Source organism: Papio anubis, chromosome 4 (genome assembly GCF_008728515.1).
Source record: "Papio anubis isolate 15944 chromosome 4, Panubis1.0, whole genome shotgun sequence".
Classification (NCBI taxonomy): Eukaryota; Metazoa; Chordata; class Mammalia; order Primates; family Cercopithecidae; genus Papio; species Papio anubis.
Window position 1 is genome coordinate 78,253,115 of NC_044979.1, and position 19,818 is coordinate 78,272,932.

A 19,818-nucleotide genomic window follows, 5' to 3' on the forward strand; every position below is an offset into this window, starting at 1 on the left:
TTTAGATTTTGTTATAGAAGGTCTACTTCAGTTTTTCCCCAGTCCTAGGTCATGTCCTTTCCTCTAGGGGATGTTTCTTTATTTCTAAGGTATGGCCTTTGTGGGGCCTTAACTAGATGCCCAGGTTACTAGGTGAAGTCTCTTCTCTCCACAATGACAGGCTGGGACTCTGAAGTCTCCCAGCTTTATAACCTCTTGTGTCTTCGTTTGGGAGAGACTTTCCAGCAGCTGTGTTTTTGTTAGCCTTCATGAGTATTACCTAGCCCATATGGAGCCCAGAGCGTGGTCCTGAGCAGCATATCTGCGCAGACTTTGGGACACCCCACTTTTTGCGTCTCCCATGTACCAAGTTCCTTTCTCTGTAAATTCCAGCCTTCTCACCAGCCCTAAACTCCAAGCTCTGTCTCCTCTACCTAATGAGACTGCTACTTCCTGTATTTCAGTTCAGAAAGTGCCTTAGACAGAAATTTGAGGTAAAAATGAAGTTCACCTCACGTGTTTCTCTTCTGTCAAGGGTCACAGCCCTGTACAGTTTGTTGCCCAATGTCTAACAACAATTGATTCGCATATTTTGTCCAGTTTTATAGTTTACAATAGGAGTATGATTTCTATACCAGTCATTCTGTCATGGCCAGAAGTAGATATCCCAGAAATAAAATTTGAATCCCAACCCTAAATCTTAGATTTCTCCATCATTCTTTGATAGTAATGAGCTGTTCTTGTAAACAGAAGTAATTATTTGATAATAGATGAAGATAAAATTGCAGTTTCCTTCTCTAGGGAATGCTAGAAAGGAGTATTTCTGCTACAGCTACCTTCTCATATCATCCTCCAATTCCATTTCTATGCTGGCTATAAACACCATACAAATAGTGTCTTCTCTACCAAAGATAATAATAGCTATCTTCTCTCAGATGTTTTCTATTGCTGACACTGTTCCAAAAATTTACATACATTCTGCTTTGTTTAATGTACAAAGAACCTCTACTTTCACTATTTTACTTATAGGGAAACTGAGGCTCCAAGATGGTAACTTGCCCATCTTCTCAGGGCTGATTATATGGCAGATCTGAGACATAGATTTGAGTCTGTGTGACTCTAAAACATCAAATGCGTATCATTTAGGGTAGGGTAATTGCTGTAACAAACTACTCTTAACTCTCATTGACTGAATGTAACAGTCTATGAAAGTGCTCTAGTTCTCATCAATTCTGGTGTGAGTGGATGGTGCATCAGCCTCCAACAGTCCTTCCTTCTAGTGGCTCCACCTTTCCTGGAGGACTTGGAGTTCTCTGTTGTTTCACTTTATAAGAAGACAAAAGAAGCGAGTGTGGAGAATCAAGCTGGAAATTCTTAAGGCTGGTAAGTGGAGAACATCACCTTAGATCACATTCAGCTGGACAGAAGTCAGTTATCAAGCCCCACCTAACCACAGGGATGCTGAGAAATGTGGTCTATCTGTATACCAGGAAGAAAAGGGAAAGAGGTTTTGGTGAAAAATCTAGTTAGTCTCTACAATAACACATTAAACCAAATTCTCCCCTAAGTTGCTCTTCGGGAAGTGTTTATACGTTTTGCTCTAAATGGCATTTTTCTAGTCTTGGAATCTGGATTGGTACCACAAATAGTCCCTCTAAGCTAGTGAAAGTTAACAGAAATCATATTTTTAGAAGATTTGGATATTTGGTTCATGTATGTATCACATTGCCCCTCATAGGGCCAATAATAATTATTATAATCTCCAATTTTAAGCAATACATTTTTATTCTTAAATTTTTGACATCCTAATCTACAGGTAGTATCCACATTATTATTATTATTATTTTTGAGATGGAGTCTCGCTCTGTCTCCCAGGCTGGAGTGCAGTGGCACCATCTCAGTTCACTACAATCTCTGCCTCCCGGGTTCAGGCCATTCTCCTGCCTCAGCCTCCCGAGTAGCTGGGACTACAGGCACCCGCCATCATGCCTGGCTAATTTTTTTGTATTTTTAGTAGAGACGGGGTTTCACCGTGTTAGCCAGGATCATCTCGATCTCCTGACCTTGTGATCCGCCTGCCTCAGCCTCCTAAAGTGCTGGGATTACAGGCGTGAGCCACCGCGCCTGGCCGTATCTACATTATTTTAACTAAAGCATTACACTTACTTTCCCACCATTCCCTCCTGTGCTGCCCCTCAGATCTGGACCACCACGGAGTCAACACCTTGTTTTCTGGTTTTTAATTTGTGCCTGTGTCAGGTTCTCAGAATGATGACTTCCAGTGAAAACTCTGAGTCTATAAACACAAAATAAGTGTCATTTTATGTTCTGGAATTGCTCTGGAAACAATGCTAGTGATAAATGAATAGTCAAAACCAAAACAAAACAAAACATCAATATGAAGAAGACGTATCAAATAAAGTCTGGCTTAGGTTCCTTTGGGAAATGGTGGTGACACCTGGGAGACTAAGAGTTAAGTTAGAAAGAGGCAAAGCTGTGAAGCACTTTAGTAAGATTGCTTTGCTCAGCCCACCTGAGTCTTTCTTTTGATTTCAGTACATCTTTCCCATCTGTTTGGTTGGAATGTTTAAACTAATTCCCTGAATTTCATTTCAAATGCACCTGCCCTAAACCAGGACCTCTTTTTCTTTCCTTAAAGAAAGAAAAAGAGGTGTTGTTTAGTACTTACAGCAACAAAAACAACAATGAGCTTATATATAAAGCAGCCTAGACAGCCACAGACTCTACTACGCCCAGTATAGGGACACAGGTTGGTAGAAGGCACATGGCAGGCATCATGCATGCCATTTCTTGTTGTTCTCAGATTGGCTGCCCATATCAATAGGTCCTTGGCAATTAAAATATTTCTACACTTTTAAATTGTCTCTTTTTTTAATATCTTCCTTCCTAATTCATCCTACACAGGGTGATAATTATCTTCTAAAAGTGCAGTACATGTCGTGTCTTATTCTTGCTCAGAAGTTTCCAATGGAACTTCCCCATTTCCACATCATGGCTCTACCCCACATCTTTAACTTTGTCTCTGTTTTCTTCCCTCATATGCCCTCGGATCCAGCCAAACTGGTGTCCTTTGTGTTTTCAGAACTTGCTGCATGTTTTCCTATATCCATGCTTTTATTATTAGAGTTCCCAATACCTGGATATTTTCTTATTGTTGTATCTACCCCTCAAATCCTACCCAGATTTCAGGGCCCAAGTGACAGTTGATCTGTTCTGTGAAGTCTGCACCGTGTTTTTGGTAAAATAAATCTCCCTTTTGTTTGTGTCCTATCCATCTCACACTGCTCAACACTATACCTTGCTCAGTACAGAAGCTTAGAAATTCTTACTGGGAAAAATTAACAGCAGGATTTGACATCAGCTGTATCAAGACATTTTTTTTTAATTAAAATGGAAACTAACAAGAGACTATCCTCAAAATGACTTGACAATATACTTGAGATAAACCACCTTACTCACAACCTAAAAGTGCATTTAAATAGTTTCTTTAAAAAATAAAAAACACAGAATGCATGATTTAGAGCAAGTAGTAAAAAACCAATTTTTTCAAACAGTTAATTTTTAATAGATTCATAGTGCTCTTTGATAGTCTGTAGTTTCTTAAAGATAATATTATATGCACTAATAAGACAGAAAGAAAGATTAGAATTATCCCGATAAAATGAGTTATGATTTCTGGTTTTCAAAAGGTACCTTAAATGGTAGGTATTTTGTGTGGCTGGGATAGTGCCATTGCAGGTGTCTTCCTTAGCCACGTTGTGGATACAATTTTGCATGTAGATTGGCTTTGTCCAGGAGAAGCACAACTTTTGTCAGAGATCACAACTGCTGGTATAGCAGAAAGGGTTGCATATGAGAGAGATCTTTCAGAGAGAGACTGTGTATCTTCATCAAAATTCTAAAGGCATTGGAACTGTCATTCAAAGAGTTAACATCTGTGAAGAATAAAAAATGCAATGGAGAGGTTTCAGGCAAAGCATGGGGAGACCGATAAAATTATCAGTGAATTAAATTCAGGCAGATGGCTTTGGAAAGGAATGAAGTATACAAACCTTATGTAGAGTATAATGACTCTCACTTTGACAGGGGCTTTGTCAACAGGGTAAGCCCTTTTTATTTTTTAATCTGCATTTTAAAGCAGTTGGAGTAAAATTCTTCTCTTTTTCCAAAGGTGTTGTTTAGTACTTACAGCAACAAAAACAACAATGAGCTTATATATAAAGCAGCCTAGACAGCCATAGACTCTACTACGCCCAGAATAGGGACACAGGTTGGTAGAAGGCACATGGCAGGCATCATGCATGCCATTTCTTGTTGTTCTCAGATTGGCTGCCCATATCAATAGGTTCTTGGCAATTAAAATATTTCTACAGAAGAGAGGCCAGTCATTAGCTCTGCTTGTAACAGCAGGATAACAAAGGAAGCTTTTAGCTGTCACACCAAAACAGAAAACAAAAACGAGGAAAAACTGCCCCCAAGCTCCATAAAACAAAAAATGCCTACAAAACAGACAAACCCCTCCAAACTTAGAGAATGAAGAGACAAAAGTCAACCGATCTCTGCTGTTTAAATTTTCAATGTTTATCATTGTTGTTGATTGTGTTAAATAAAAAATAGAGCTCCTAGAAAGACTAGTAAATAACATCCTTCTACATTTAGACAAAAATAATGAGAAAATATATTATTTCTCTCTCCAGGTTTCTTTTCCCTTACGGTTTCTATTTTATCTTCTTATTTAGCTCGAGGGACCGCCTCTTTCAGGTGACAGGACCTGGCATATTCATGCTTGAATGCTGATGGCCAGGCTGCTTCTTAGCGATGGACTTTGCTTTTGTTCCAGACCAGATGTTCTGTTTCTCCCTGGTAACAGTTTGCATTGTGGTACCTTATTATACTCTCTGGAACTGGTGCCAGGGTAGCCTCCAAATCAGCCAGGAGCAGCACTGAATCAATGAGACAGCTGGCAGTCTCCCTGGGGAGGGAGCGTTTTTACCTTTTTGATTCATGCAGTCTCCGCTAGTTCAGATCCAGGATGCCATGAATGATTTTTCTTAGCGACAGGTGAGAACAAAAAAGCTTTGTAAACCTAATTCAATAGAAGCTGGAGACTCAGTGTGCTATTGATTAAAAGGAGAAGACAATGAAGAGGAAGTGTATACATGGTCTAGTTGCATTTTCCCCATAATCGACTTCTGTGCTTCTATCTGTGTTGGAGTTGTCAGGTTTGCCGGGAGGAAAAGCTTGAAATCAAGAGTATAGTGTTTATTGACCTAGGATTAGAATTTTAATCATGTCTGTGAGATTGCATGTTACCTACAAAAGCAAGACGATTACCCTTTTTTCATTTAAAAAAAATTTTTTTTTTTAAGCTATGAAATACCCTGATCTATTGCTAACTTTGCTAAAAATTCAAGGGTACTTTAACAGGCTTGTTCCTGTCATCCAGGATGTAATGTTTGGATGTGTTTATTTATCAGGGCTATGGATTCAGGTTAAAATCATCCATGTTTACACTCAAGCAAAGGATTACAACTCAGTTTGGATCCTCACTCTAGGTGATGCACATTTCAGCACACTTTTTGAGTCAGCAAGAACATTAGTGTTGGTCTCTTACTGCTCTATGAAAGCAGGGCAGTTCCTGAGCTATTTTAATCAGAGAGCCATAGGAGATGAGATGGTACAATACCTGAGAGCTCCAGTCTTGGTGTGGCTGAGAGGCACAAATGTGACAGTAACAGAAGTTAGAGACCCTGCAGTACATCACCCCATCAATCATGGCAGACATATTGGCAACATGATGGATGATACCCAACCACTGACCTTGGTGGGTTAGCCTTTTTCACATAAGTAACGGAATAAGTCAAAGCAGTGGGTCTACCCACCATCAAATAGGAGAGATAAGCTGTGACAGCAGCAGAGGGAAAAGGAACATTAGTGGCAAATGTTGGCCATATTTCTGAGCCAAGAAGAGCAGCTCTCTTATTGTTTAGCCATTAAATGGGATGGCATATTTCAGGAAGGGGGAAAATCAATATCATCAATGCATCCTTGTAGCAATATGAGCCTTTCTCTCTTAACTAAGGTATAACTTAGAGGGTAGTAGATCTTAGTACAAATATTAGAGATCTGTAGACAGTCTTATAGGGTGAGAACTATTATAACATAGGTTTCTTTACTTTAAACCCGAGAAAAATTAGTCTAATCAGAGAGCAAATCTCATATGAACTAAAGTTTCAATTCCACGTATAACACATGGTCTCATATACATAAAGTTCAACATTCTGTTGGTAACAGATGGCTTGGCTTGGGAATAGAAATAATTTAGTTGGGGAATCCTGGTGGACTTTTCTTTCAAGCAATCTCCCAAAACTTCACAGTTACAAATGACCTATCCCAAGTCCCTTTTTTGGAATTCAAATGTTACTTGATTGGTCATAGAAAGCAAAGAGAGATTCTCAATAAGATATAACAATAATGTGCAGGTGGACATGTGGAGGGCTCAATGGCTGCAGAGGATAAAGGAAACAGAGAAAAGATTAGGATCAACTTGCTTTTCTTAGAAAGTGAGGTTAGAGTGGACTAAAGCAAGATCAACTCATTTATTCTCCAGACGGTAAGGAATCATGCCATATGGTAAAGAATTTGGTCAGCTTCATCAAAGAAAAGAGTAGCCCTAACCATGCCCCTGAGACAGTGAAATCTCTGAAAATCCTGTCTTATTCTTTTGAAATCAATATTTTTAACCCCCTGCCCAAACAAGAGACCCAGATGTTATATTCTTGCCTCCCCTTCCAAGTCAATGCATTCAAGTTGGCATCCTGAGGCACCCAGTCAAATTGAGTCAATCAGGTGATGTATTCATATCGAGGATTCAGACCCTGCATATTTCTAATCCTGCCAAATCAAGTTGGTATGTATTTTTTTTGAAACATCTTTTGTATGCTTACCATAGAGCCAGCCATCAGTAAAGTGTTGTTTTCAGGCAAACAAAAAAGACACCATTTATCGCAGCCAAACTTACAAACTTTTGAAATTCAAGGGGGTATGCACAAGATGAAAAATGCTTATTGAGTCAGGAAGGATTTAGAAAATAAAGGAGCAATATTGTATGCATCCTAGCTTTCTTAAGGAAAGGCAATCTATAGATGTCTCAAAATCAACCTTCCCTGTTTTGAGATTGATGAGGAAAATGAACACATCCTCTCAGGCATGGCCTGATGGTATAAGACATTTGTCTGATCCAGCAAGACATTTCTTATGTTCTCTAGTTCTTCTGATGGGAGTAGAGGCTGAAGAGCCAAAGCATCTAGATGGACTATGTTTGGCTGTGTGGGCTACTGTCTAGAGAGAGCAGATAAAGCCACGGTGCAAGCTCTGATTGTATTCTGGGTTCATTCCTCTCCTTCCTGGATGAAAGCCTAGGATGCTGCTACACTAAAAACAGAATTACTTCCCTTGTTAATCTTTCCCATTCTTCTTGACTGCAGCATTTATAAAACATTGCTCTTTGGGTCTAGGTATCATTTTGGGATCACATCATGATAACTCTATGTGTGTGTGCCGGGAGGGCAAAGTTGCAAAGCAATTACTCAGCAACGCTGAAGAAAGAAGCAATTACTGGAACACATTTTAGCACTGCTTGTCAGAGTGACTTTCACTGGGGCACAAGGGAAGCATTAACTTGGGCAGTATCCCTTTCAGAGGCTTAATTTAGCTTTTTCTTCCCTCTAATTGTGTGATTCCAGTATTTTAGCTACAATCCCTAGGCTGCAGGAACCTTTAAACACTTCTTTTTATAAAAGAAATGCATGGGCTTTTGAAGAATAAACAGGGGGCTGCATAATTTATAGGAAAATGGCACGATGGACTTTTCCTTCACAAAGAACATTGGGGTTACATTGGAACAAACCAAATACCTTTTTAATGAATAGTCAGTAATCAGCAGCAGCTACAGTAAGTGCTTGAAATTTTTCTTTTATGTGCTATGAGTCCGCAAATTAAGCATCTGATTCTGATTGCAGTCATGAATGCATCGACCTATTGCTACCCACCCCTCTTGCTCAGATCTCCCGCGGCAGCCCATGCTCAGCAGAGAGCCTTATGAAAAGCAGAGGGCAAGACTCTTTTAATATGTTCAATTTCCATCCACTTTAAATACTATAATGGAGAGGAATGTTGACAATACATTTCACTTTCCTTTTTGGATCTAGATCACAATTTGAGTTTGAAGAGAGCAGTATTGTGTTCCAGAATGTAAGAAAAAAGTGTTTATACCAAAAGCCATATTTTAATGTGAATTTTAAAGTGAATTGTCAAGACGTCTTTTAGAAAATAAAAAAAATTCTTTTAGCAGAGTTTTGTCTCAATTGTAGGCTTCTAACTTGCTCATTCTTCCAAGATTTTGCACATGCTATTTTCATCACTTGGAATGTGTCCTCTTTTTCATTCCCCACTTCTCAATGTTTCTAATGCTAAAAACAACCCAAATAAAATATTTCAGGAAATTATTATTTTCTCATCTCATCTACAGCCAGATCCTGTTCACTCTCCTACACAATGGTTCCTTAGCCTCTGTGAAGTTAATGTGAACATACAGTTTATTAATTTTTAACTAAGATGCCTTCTACAAATTCAAGAGCATTTAAAAAAGTCTAGACATATTTTTTGTTTGAAACAATGTTTTATGTAGCGGTTATAGCTTTAGGCCAAGTCATAAAATTTATTTAACCCAAAGTATGGGCTAAGTACAAATATTTAACATTTTAAAAATAGCATTAGATGATAATATTGCAATATGGAAAATACAATAAAATATTAATATTATAGCTTTATATATGCTAAGCACTGTCTTAAGTTCTTTACAAGTACTAATTCATTTACTTTTTGCAATATTCCTGTAAGGTAAGTACCACTATTTTACAGAGGAGAAAACTGAGGCCCAAGAAGGTTTAAGTAACTTCTCAAGTTTACATAGGTATGATAGACCTGTAATTTGAGCCAAGGAGTTTAACTCCAAATGTCATGATTTTAACTACAATATTAATGGTGTAAAGGAAAGAAAGTGTAGAAGATGGCTTTAGTAAATATATTCAGAAGATAACTTTGGGACACTGTTAAGTGTTTTAGAAGTTGACAAAAATGCTTCTATTGAGGTGTAGACAGTTGCTGCCTTCTTAGCAAGTTTTTCTTTTTTGTTTTTTTTTTTTGTTGTTGTTCTTTTAGAAGTAGAGAGAAAGGGTATAAAGAAAAAGAGAAAGTAAGTGAAGTTTTTTTTTTTTATGAGTTTGGGAAGAATTTAGAACAGAGGGAAAGGGGGAAAGAGGGAATTTATAAGAAAAAATATTTTAAAAATTAAATGAGTATTGAAAGAGAAAATATATGGAATTGCTCCATATGCCTAAAGCTTCTTTATAACTGACTCAAGAAGGAAGAAAAAGACTTTATAAATGTGGGGTCTGATAGTTTCCTCAAAGGCCCACCAGGCAGCAGTGTTGTCTGAGACAGTCTTGTAGCTAAAGCTGCTTAGCCAGAGCATAGGATTTTTAGGGGAAAGGAAGTCTGAAACATGTACAGGATGTTTATTATTTAATTGTCATAACTTGGAGAATAGCTTACTAGTGGCTATCACTTGTTTTTCTAAAACTTTTGACTTTCTTTTTTTTTTTTTTTTTTTTGAGATGGAATCTCTCTCTGTTGCCCAGGCTGGAGGGCAGTGGCACAATCTCAGCTCACTGCAAGCTTCACCTCCCACGTTCATGCCATTCTCCTGCCTCAGCCTCCCGAGTAGCCGGGACTACAGGTACGCACCACCATGCCCAGCTAATTTTTTTTTATTTTTTTATTTTTAGTAGAGATGGGGTTTCATCTTGTTAGCCAGGGTGGTCTCGGTCTCCTGATCTTGTGATCCACCCTCCTCGGCCTCCCAAAGTGCTAGGATTACAGGCGTGAGCCACCGCACCCAGCCACTTTTTGACTTTCTTTATATTCTTCCTTTAACTCAGAAAATTATAGCATTTAGGGACAGTGAATATTATATCTTTTCCACAGATCCTGCCATTAAGTTTCTCATATTTGGAAAAATGGCAGAGATCATTCATACAAGACACAAAAGCTAAACTGCCATGGAACCACCTTCCTGACCAAGGTAGTTCCCTGTCCATGTAAGTTTTGTACTGTATTTCGAGTATCCCTGAACGCCATATCCCTTGCACTAATAATGTTGAATAAATGTTATCTTGCATCCTGAATCTTGAGTTGTATGTAAGCACAGTGATTTTGTAGTTTAAGCCTGAAAATTATCTGTTGTGTCATTCTGTCAGTCAAGGATGGTAGCTTCTGCTGCTTTCTTTTGTATTTTGCTCTTACTTGCCTGAGGAGACAACAACGTTGAATAGAGGAACCCCAGGAGAAGATTTGGGGGGGATGTAAGCACTGTAGAGAAGTGAAGTGTTTAGCTTTGCATTAGGTAAGCAGAATTTCAGCAGTCAAGATCAGCAAATTCGTGCGATGTTCTGGTAAGCCACTTCCCTTCTGCAACCCACTCATTAATTTTCGGAAGCCTGACAGAATGGCTAAAAGGATGATCAATTTCAAATGTCACTCCTGGCTTGTTTTTAGCCTTATGTAAAAGGAGTTCCTGACAAGTAACCCTGTTAGTGGCCTCAAAATGTCTCCTATTATTAAATATTGGGAATAAGCTAAAATAATGAAACTAGCTTTTTTCTGTCACTAGAATGGTTGGCTTAGAAGATGATGAGACTAATGTCTATTACTGACTTTTAGGTGGGCTCGAGCACCCAAAGCAGCAAAACCTTGAGAGAAATGAACACATTTCAGGAGAACTTCTTTTCCTTAATAGATTTGTGTGGAACACATGGGACATTCCTCCTCATGTTCTAAGTGATTACATGAAGTTATTACCTAGTAGGTAATATCCCAACTCTCTCTTCCTCCTATTCAATATCTGTTTTTCTGCTTTTACCGAGGATATCTGCTTTAATCCTGGGTAAACAACTGGAACCACTGGGATCCTGAGAGGGTTGTGGCTGGCACTGTAGGGGTTCCTCTATCAGAGTGACAATCTTTCCCTCCTCATTTATGCCTCTCCTATCTCCTTCTTATTCGCTCAGTTTTCCCTTCTTTCCTGAATGTTCCTCCTTTCCCCTCTTCCTTTTGATGATAACTTCTACCCTTACATTTTTAGGCCAAATCACAGGCAATGTTTGGCCATTTTAATATCTATTGGCACTGAAGCATTTGTTGATGGTGATCTTACTTGCCTCTGTATCCTAATATTTGGTGAACTGATTTTATTCCCCGAGTGCTTGATGAGAAAAAGGAAGAAAGTTATTGCAGAACCTGGCTGTAGAGTCTCTATTGCAAAGAAGTGGAAAGTTTTAAAAAGATATGGCCTTAAGGTCAGACAAGCACTGCAAAAGTGGTGGCAAATGTGAACCCTTGCCCACAAGAGCCAGGTAGTTAGAGTAAGTAAACAGCACAGGCTTAGGAAGGACAGGGAAGAACAGGACAGCATTTAGCCCATTCAAAAGGGGCAGCTGCTACTCAGCTCTACTGCTTCCAGCTTTCAAGAACATACATGAGATCTTTGAATTTTCTTGGTTTGACACTAATTTAAAAAAAAAATTGTCCTGGCAAAGAAAGGAAGGAAGAAAAAATAAAACAAATAGAGCAGGAAACAAAAGAAAATTAAAGAAAAGAAAAGTTACCTGGAGGCCTGGCATACTGTAGGCAGCTTGTTTGTGATTTCTGCCATAAACACTATACAATTCTGGAGATAGAATGTTACACCTGAGAACCTTAATGTTACCACGGTGTTCTGACAGAAGTTTGAGCACAAACACTTTTCTAGATGAATGTTCATCCACTCAATTAAAACTCTGTAACTCAGAATGTGAAGTTCTGAAATAAGACTGGAAACAAAAAAACTGACTAATTAAACAGCCTCCCCTAGTGCTGCAATACAAAGAGCACTTAATTTATAAAGCTAATTGGATTGGAATCCAGCTAAACTTAAACCTGCGTTACGTTCCAGTTGCTCTTTTACTTTAGAAAATTTCAAAGACTACTGGATGATATTTTTATCATGACGGTTTTTAACAAGCCATGCAGGTCTTCAATAGAAGCCTTTATTAAAAGGTAGTGGTATTTGAAAGAATTATATATAACAGACCAACTTCATGGAATTGGCTCAGAGCACATTAGAAGAAAGATAATTTGTAAAGGCCTTTAAAAACACAGCTTACATTCCATATACACTAATATCTAATAGGCTCGTTATGTGTTTAAAATTTTTTTTTTCTGGAATGTCGTCTGAAATATATATTTAACAAACTGAGTTGTTTTGAATTCTTTGAACCACTGAAGAATCATCTCCTTTGTCTTAATAGAGCTGTCAGGCTGTTTACAATCATCTTGGCTTTGATGTCTGTCAAGAATCCACACACAGAGAGAAGGTTGGGTGACCTGTTTGACGTGGTACTTCCTGGTAGATACAAAGTGACTGACTTAACCAAGCAGAAGAGCATGATAGACAATGTGACATGGAGTAGAAGACACACGCTTATCTGGTCTGAACCCCAACTGATTTTTGGGTGTTAAAGGATGGTGTACACTTCTATTCAGATCTATTTCTCAGATATTTGCCCTCGAGAAGGGCCTCAGATCTCAGGTGCTCTTTCTTTCATAATCTAAGTTGGACTAACCTCAAACAGACCCATGAGTCATTTCAGTATTTCTTATCAGTGAGTTTCCTGTAGCTTTTATTCAGGGTCTTGAAAATCTGCAGTCTACTGAGCTTTCTTGGACATACTGAGTGCACCCATGTTACTCAATTCTTCACAGCCCTGTTCCGAAGCATTGGCTACAGTTTATTTTTTAATCTGAAGGATTATCACAATTGCTGCCCTCAGTAAGATTAAATAACACCCAGGAGCAGTGATGAGTCCTTAAACAGGACTCCTAAGACCTGCATGTGTCAGGGTGTGTCCTCTGGGCAGCTGTTGGCTTGTCATTGCTGACTTGGAGAATACTGCACCCTGCTTCTCTGCAGCAGCTCCTCAGGGTCCCGGCTGTGCAGGGAGTCTCCACTTTCCCAGGCTCATGGCTGCTGCTGGACATGAACAGATGTTTCTCAGGGTGGACAACTTTTACCTTCTTGTGCTCTGTCAGTCATGCATTCCTGCCCAGTGACCTTTTCTTCATGTCTCTTTACTAGGTGCCCATTTGTGGATGCAGATGGCATCTCATTATTGGTTTCCTTGCTGTGTCCCTTTCCAGCCTTGTGTCAGGCTACAGCCTGTCAGCAACTTGTCGCCCACAGTTCAAAACCAAGAGTATGGTTTATTGTTTTCTGCACACATCTCCTGTCTGTCTAGCATTGGATGGAACCTCGGTGCTACAATCTGGTGCTGTTATGCAGCACAAAGGGTGATAGGGTTAGGAGATGCTATGCACTTAGTCACCTGTCAAAGATTACGTCTCTATGGGGCAATTTCCAACTAGACTTTGTTATTTGGCTTCTAGTTCTTCCCTAGCCCCCTCCCTCATGACCTCTCCCCCTACTACTTATCGCTTATCCACATGGCCACAAGTGAGAACTGTGAAAAATATGAGAAAAGATTTTAACTTAAACAACTTTAGGACTTGAAAGTTGAAGGTCTAGGGCAACACCAGTGGAATGAATGGGAAGAAAAGAATAATTGTAATTAAATTGCCACCAATACACTTCTGCGGGGAAGGTGACAAAGGAACAATGGGGATGGAAGAAACATTCGTAAGGATCCTTCAAGGTTTTACATGAGAGAAACAAATCTATTTTATTTCAGATATTGGCTTATTGCCTCTGAAACTGAATGGTCTTGTATGACTACTCTTTCTCTTTTTCTATCTCTCACTTATATTTCTTTACCAGCAGTAGAAACCTACTTCTTACTTAAAGGCACTGAATCCAGTAAAGCTGCATTTTCCTGACAGTAAAGAAGCTATGTGCAACCCTAATATGTGTGTGATGTGTTTTATTCATTCCTGGACTTGTCTTTCTGTGAGCAACAAGTTTGAACACACATACACACTAGTTCATAACAATCTCTTTGTCATATCTTTGCTTCCGTATGTAATATCTTATGTAAATAAAGTCTGTAATTAATTGTAAAACCCTGGCACGCTTTTGCAATTCTTTTCCTCATCACCATTATGTACAAAGTTAGCATGATATTAAAATTTTTCTATCAATTTATGTTCCTTAACTTGCTAATCTATTTCCAATCTGTGGCACTTTAAAGATCTTTCCTTTGAAATCATTCTTTTCCTCAAATGGGAAAGCTTTATAATTAGGTGGAGTGATTTTACATCAGTAAAATAAAAAAGAATGTCTCAAGATTTAACCCCTTATGCTCTATCTTTAGATGGTAATCTGCAAGGTATCTGAAAATGCAAGGCTTCAGAATTTATGTTTGGATTGCTTTTTTTCAATAATTGTGGTAATAATTCACGTGCAAACACAAATTACAAACTTCTGCAATATTTCCAATTTATTCATATTTTTATCCTTGCCTGGAAGCAATTGCTTTATTTTTGGACTGCATTTATCTGCTCTTTAGAAGCTGTATGAGAATTTAACCTTTCCTCTTCCAGAGGACAATGAAAGCCTGACAGATGAGAATCTAAAATGGCCTTTATTTCTAAAAGGGCATTATTTCACCCACATTTCTTCAGTCAGTCAAGTAAGGATACCAACAGGTGTGTGCTTTACACAGTGAAAGAATGCTCATCCCTGGTTGTGAAGAACTTTTTAAAAATTTTCCGGTAGTAGGATTTTTATGTTTTAGTCTGGAAGCACAAATATTCCTCTGGGTTCTTCATTTTTGTGTGTGTGTGAAACCAGAGTCTCCAGGCATCAATACCTGTGTCTTTCCTTTGCTTTGTTATGTAGACATTTCTTGTTACAGATTGCGCCGTTGGCATCATCTTTACAAGCACAGCGGGTCTTTCCACTTAGTTACAGGATGTGTTTCCAAAGACAAATGGAATCTTTTCCACAGAGAGCAGAGAGATCCTTTTTTCTTAGCCAGAAAAGATCTAGTTAACTTATGATATAAGTAGAATTCCCCCATATTATGGCATACCTTTCTCACTGTGCATCTTTTGAAGTGCCACTTGGGAGTCATGAGAAAGTGGCAGGATGATCAAACAGCGCTCTACTATCTTGGGAACACCCTGGAGCCCGAGCTTTAGAAAACATGAGTAAGAACTCCTCACATTTCTGTCGATTTAATAGTTTAGCATCAGAAGCAGACCTTGAGATGAGGATTCATATGTGAGTGATTTGCTAGAGAAACACTCTTTGGACAAATAGAAAAGAGTGAGGGAACCAAGGGTGTGATTCCAAGCTAAGTCTCAGGATTCTAACCCCGCAGGGAAGCACCTGAGAGAGGCAACTGGGCTTGCTTGGTCCCGTCCCCCATCAGTCATTGGCTGAGTACCACGTGAGGGCGGAGCCAGCGGGTTCAGAGGCTAGAGGGCTGCTTCCATAGCGCAGTAACAATTGCCATTTGTTGGAAGTTAAGGCACACTGAAGCCAGATGAGGCACACAGAAACAGCAAACAAGATCTGAGAGCAACTTGGCAGAACACTGTATCCACTACGTCACATAACTCCTGTGAAAACTGGTTTGGGCTTCATAGTATCACTGTGATGTTTCTTCCAAGGGTAATGTTTTTCTGCTAGTTAAGCCTTCTAGGGATCGGGCTGCACTAACGGGAAGCTTGAAAGCTAAAGTGGAGTGATATTCTGGAGCTCACTCCAATTTACTTGCAAGAGCTGATTGTGCACATCCTGACTCCCATTTGAGCGATGCATTGGTAGCTTGCAATCAAGGATGGCAGGGATATTTACATATGGAAATCTTCAATCAGGGCTTTTTCTGAGGGGGAGGGGCATGTGGAAGAAGGAGCCAGTTGTTAAACAATTACCATCATATCACTTTGATGCTAAGCTGAAATGTTAATAGAGACAAAGATATTGTTAAAAGTGAACGTTTATTCTATTAAATGCATTAAATAATGTATACATTAAATAATGTAGGTGAAACATTTTGTAATCATGATATCATATGCCAATGTACTTCTTGAAACAATAGCCTATTATAACATAAAATACACACAACATACAAAATTTCTACTCAACTCCACCAAACTGGCAATATATGGTTAAAAAAAATTGTGTGAAAAGGGGATTCTTGAGTTGTTTTGATATACTGTTGCTGATATTAAGCAAAAGCCATCCCAGAATAAAGTTCAGCTTTCATTTTCTTCTTTTATTTCCTTTCCCAAGATGCCTTATAATTGCATTATGACTCATGTCTTATACTTTGCTTCTGTCTTGGGCAGATATAAAATCATTTGTTGGGAGGAGTTACCACGTAAATGTGGAATATTCTCCAGTCTGGCAGATATTATGAAGGAAAAAGGCTAGTCTAATAAAAAAGAAGTCACGATAAAGAAAAAAATCAAGAATTTATCAGTCTGCCCGAGCATTTTCAAGGAGCACAGTGGTCTTCAAACTTAAAAAAAATCATCAATAAATCTCTTTTTGAAATGCAGTGTCATAAAGCCCTGTTTGAAGGTTGGGGGGATCACCTCAACTCCTTTATCAGTCCCTCACCTGCTGGGACCAGCCAGGCCGGGGACCTGCAGTGGGGGAACTGCCCTGAAAGAACTGATTCATATTCCTCCTCTATACTAGGAAGGCAATGAGTCTTTCATTTGATCACTATGGTTTTGAAAAGCAAAGTGTAGTAGACAGAATAACGCACTCTTCCCCCCAAGATACCCACATTCTAATTCCTGAAACCTATGGATGTGTTACCCTATATGGCAAAAGGGACTTTGCAGATATGATTAAGTAAAAGCTCTTGAGATGGTGAGTTATCCTGGATTGCCTAGATTGGCCCACTGTAATCACAAGGGTCCTTTGAAGAGGGAGGCTGTAGAGTTAGAGTCACATAAGAAAATGTAGTGATGGAAAGAGAGGTCTGAGTCATGTGAGGAAGAGCCATGAACTCAGTAATGCAGACAGCCTCTAGAAGCTGGAAAAAGCAAAGAAACGAATTTTCCCCTAAAGCCTCCAGAAGAAGCATAACCCTGTTGACATCCCATGTAGACTTCTGATCTTCAGAACTGTAAGATAATAAGTGAGTATTATTTTAAGAATTGAGTTTGTGGTAATTTGTTAAGCATCAATAGGAAACTAATACAGCAAGTTTCTAGGCTCTGGTCTCTCATTTGAAGGTACCTTTTATACTTCCTTTTTCATAGAGCTGTTTGGTGATTTCCATCAGCTGGGCAGGGAGAGTAATAAATGCAGCTCCTGGGAGGAATGCTACATGTGACTTTTAATGAGCTCAAAGAACTCTTCTGTACTGGTTCATTTATCCTAACAACTTTTTTTTTTTTTTATTAGAAGGGATTTTAGTCTAGCTTAGCACGCAAAAACATTAACAATGTCTAATATATGGAGTCTTTGCAGGTTTTATTATCTTCCTGCTAACCTGATTTTTACAAGATAAGCATTTTCTACTATAAATGAATTAGGTATTCATTATAGAAAATTGGAAATAAATAGACATAGAAAGAAAAAGAAAAACCATCTATTTTCCCATTATCAGAGGAAACCACTCAACATTTTGATATATTTCCTTCCAATGTTTTCTGTGCAGTTTTTGTATTTATTGTACTCATTTATGTGCATAACATTTTGTATCTTGCTATTTTTACTTACTATTATATAAATACTTCTTTATGATTGTGAATTTATTGTAACTGTAATTTTTTCTGTTCTTCAATTTGGAAACTATACAAATGAGGGTTCTTGCATGCAAATGTAAGAAATCAACTCTGGCTAATGTAAGTAGAACATATTGTGATAAAAGGACATTCAGATGGCTTATGGAATGGTGACAAGACACAGGAATTAGGGAGACAAGGGTAGCTATGATCACTTTGCATAGTATGCTTAGAATCTTGGTCGTGGACCTCTCATTTCGGACTGTGCCATCCTTTGTTATCGCCTCCAATACACTGAGAAGCCCCATAAGCATTATGCCTTTTTTTTTTTTCCCCGATAGGAGGCTTGTTGCACAGCCACTTGCCCTTCCTCTTGGAGAGAATATGCTGATATTAGGTCCTATAAGATTCCTTGAGTTGACACTTTCCTATATTTTTATGGGATTTATCTTCCACTCTGTCATATATAGATATCTTTCCGTGGTTTCTAGGATAAATTATCTGGATCTTGATTTCCAGATCATATCATCATAATGTCATCCATATAGAGAGCCACCACAATGAACTGTGGGAGGACATAATGAATTTTTTTGGATTAATTTTGGCACAGAGCTAGAGATTTTGTATGATTCTGAGGCAATATAGTAAAGGTGCACTATGCTGTCTTCCAGATTGTAGGAAGCTGCTTCTGGTCCTTTCTGCTTTTGAAAATATATGTAGAGAAAAACATGTTTTCTTAGATTAAAAGTTATATATGAGCTGCTAAGGTCTACATGTATTTGCTTCAAGAAGAACAGCACAGCTAAAACAGTATTTTCAAGTAGAGCAACCAACTGAGGAAGCTAACGTGTAACCACTAATTTAAATTCTCTAAGACCCACAAGTCTTATGCACAGACTAAACTGAATGCTTAAATGGAATTGTCTATTCATTTGTTTCACAAATAGATATTGAATGCCTGAGTGCCAGGTTCTATTTTAGACCTGAAACACATAAATAAACAAAACAAAGGTTCTTGCCATCATATAGCTTATGTTCTAAAGAATCTTCCCCTTTGCAATTTTCAGGTTTGGAGGAAGACAGTAGTCCTTGAGATTTACTATTTTGGTAGAGACAGAGACCACCAGGAGCTTCCAGCTGTCCTGTCTTGCTGTTATAGCACTCACTCCACACGCTTGTCCTCAATGTGGGTGGTGTCACCTGAAAGGACATTTTTGAAATTTGTGGGTACATTTCTTGTTATTGCAATGATTATATGTGCTACTGGATTTTGTGGACAAGGGCCAGGAATGTCATATACAAGACAGACCTATGCAAGAGAGAATCATCCTACTACTGCACAAATTGCAGTAACACTCCAGATATTCTACAGACTAAGACTTAACTCCATCTTTCATGGAATACTAATTATACTTTCATAGTTTCAATACTCTTCAAATTTTCCTGTAGTGGAACTCCCATGCAAACCAAATTGGGGTTTGGTTTTACTTTGTTTGGAAGTTTTAAAGAGTTTCACACCACTTTGCAAAATCGCATCTTTGAAGGTAATGGCACTTGTGGCACTCAGGTTGCCAACATGACACACATGCATTGGTCTACACTGGCAGCTGTAACATTCATAGGGTACTTTGTACCCTGTACCCAGGCTGGATAGAGTGGCTCATACCTGTAATCCCAGCACTTTGGGAGGCTGAGGTGGACAGATCATGAGGTCAGGAGTTTGAGAACCAGCCCGGCCAACGTGGTGAAACCCCGTCTCTATTAGAAGTACAAAAATTAGCTGGGCATGGTGGTGCACACCTGTAATCCCAGCTACTTGGGAGGCTGAGGCAGGAGAATCAGGTAAACCTGGGAGGCAGAGGTTGCAGTGATCCAAGATCATGCCTGGGTGACAGAGGGAGACTCCAACAAGAAAAAAAAAAAAAAAAAAAAAAAAAAAAGAAGTCTGAAGCCCTGGGTCTGACTGGCTTAAGATTCACCACTTCATTGGTCCCCAAACTAAGCAGCCAGGCAGGG

At 38.8% G+C, this 19,818-nt stretch overlaps 1 long non-coding RNA gene across 1 annotated transcript; it reads right to left on the bottom strand.

The window, feature by feature from the left end:
- Positions 1-567: 567 nt before the first annotated feature.
- LOC103883054 lies at positions 568-19,554 on the bottom strand. The gene is made up of 4 exons (XR_645117.4): positions 11,727-19,554; positions 3,694-3,935; positions 2,146-2,275; positions 568-1,458 (listed from the first exon to the last, which is right to left on the bottom strand). It is a non-coding gene; the product is annotated as an uncharacterized LOC103883054 (long non-coding RNA).
- Between the last annotated feature and the right edge of the window lie 264 nt (positions 19,555-19,818).